This window comes from Poecilia reticulata, linkage group LG7, assembly GCF_000633615.1.
Source record: "Poecilia reticulata strain Guanapo linkage group LG7, Guppy_female_1.0+MT, whole genome shotgun sequence".
NCBI lineage: Eukaryota > Metazoa > Chordata > Actinopteri > Cyprinodontiformes > Poeciliidae > Poecilia > Poecilia reticulata.
The window spans coordinates 249,980-251,853 of NC_024337.1; the positions used below are offsets into that span (position 1 = coordinate 249,980).

Below are 1,874 nucleotides of genomic sequence, written 5' to 3' on the forward strand. Positions count from 1 at the left end.
TGATTAACTATTTTTTCAAGTAATATACATAGAAAATTGGATTATAAAGCAAGTTAACCCTCTCAAAGAATAATAAACTTTAATTTTGTACAGAACACTGGAAATGGGGGATATTTTACATTTCTTTTTTTACATTTTCTCTTTTACATTTCAAATAAACAAAACAACCAAAAACAATAAACAAAAACAGAAATAAAAACCACTTACAACTGACACCATAAATAAAACTGATTATGATGCCTTAAAAATATTAATCAGAATGGAAATTATTAAGCTTATTTTAATTTATTATGCTATTAATTGACTATTGCGACAGATTTATGTGTGAATAATATGATCAATGACACTTCTGTCATTGATCRAAAATAAATTTGTTTAATGGTAGCATGRCAATTTAAAAAAACAAACAAATTTTTTGATGAAAAGTTTCACATTAAGAAAGTCACATCATCAACAACTGGACATTACTAATGGCTAAAACAAAGAAAAGGACGACAGGAAGTGGTAAGAGGATGATTGGGGGGTGGGTTCAGACAAAAAAAAAACTCCAGAGTATAAGAGGCTTGTGGCTCCAATTCCTGAATAAGATGTTGATATCTCCTTTGATTTTGATGGYTGATAGATCCTGAGATAATGTGTATTTTTATAATTGCATCTTAATTGATGGTTTTTCTCTCTCTCTCTTTTGAACTACAATTTAACCTAATTTCTGTTTGCTTATTTGTTTTACAATTGGAAGAACTAGAAATAAGCCTCATGTCCATCTTTCATTTTCTTCCTTTAAGTGTTCATTAGTTTGATGATAAGTAATTGCACACTTAATTGTACACCGTTTAGATCTTGACTTCATAATTGTGAAGGACCGTAATTGTTTTGGGTTTTCTACTGAAAACTAAGCTCCACAGACCGACRAAAACTATTTTACCTGTAATTGTTTTTTTACGGTTGCATTTTGGCAACCCCGGCTGCCGGCATTTTACCATAAAACAAAAAAACAGATTTTAGCTGTATGTCATAATGGAGTCTAATTTCTTAACCCACATGCAGAACACCAGGCAGAGAACAGAAATCAGCTAAATAAGTTTATTGTAAACACAAAATAATGATCAACAATCAAGTTCTGGGGAAAATCTGGATTCTGGATCACTGGGGCACTGGGAGGTAAAAAAAGAGATGGTGAGTTCAGGGGTCGTTGAAAATGGCAGTGTCAGAATAAACGGACTGGTCTTACTTGGGTGGRGGTAGGTCTTGTCCGGGAGGAAGAATCACTGTGGTTACCGGGGCTTGGTTCAGGTGGAGGGTTGCTGCTTGACTTACCAAGAGGCTGCGGTGGAGGGCAGACAAGTAAGCTTTGGATCACAGAAGGCGAGGAGTGAGCGAGACTGACAACAGGGTAATCCAAAGAGGTTTGGTTTACTGCGGAGGTGTCAGTGGAACTCTGGCAACCAGTGGGTTCACAGCGTTACGAGGAATAACCTGAGGAAGAAGCACGAAGAGATATCACTTGAAGTCCACAACAGGAGATCACAGTGAGAAGGATTGAGGGCTGGAGTACCAAATACTGGCTAACACTCTGGATCTGAAGTGTCKGCAGCTCCGTCCTCATATACTCCTCCAGATGATCTGATTAATTGCAGCTGTGCAGGAATCCAGGAATCAACGGTAATGCCCTCAGAAGGGAACAGCCTCTTGGCACTCTCTGGAGGTAAAAAAGGGGGAAAGCAGCTAAAAGGAACCATTCCAATAACCCAGGTTCTCAACACCGTAAATTGTTTTTACGGTGTAATTTTGTCAACCCCAGCTGCCGGCATTTTACCGTAAAATCTACGTTTTTTTACATTGTGGGGTTCCCAGAATTCCACTGTAAAAAAAAT

At 37.5% G+C, this 1,874-nt stretch overlaps 1 long non-coding RNA gene across 1 annotated transcript in view; it reads right to left on the reverse strand.

Moving 5' to 3' along the window:
* Positions 1 to 1,070: 1,070 nt before the first annotated feature.
* The window catches only part of LOC103466860 (uncharacterized), an 11,740-nt gene continuing 10,936 nt past the window's right edge, over positions 1,071 to 1,874 (reverse strand). Inside the window, exons 2-4 of the long non-coding RNA XR_533994.1 lie at positions 1,556 to 1,699; positions 1,232 to 1,476; positions 1,071 to 1,154 (exon numbers count right to left, since the gene is read on the reverse strand). This is a non-coding gene — a long non-coding RNA (uncharacterized LOC103466860). The remainder of the gene's footprint in view (positions 1,155 to 1,231; positions 1,477 to 1,555; positions 1,700 to 1,874) is intronic.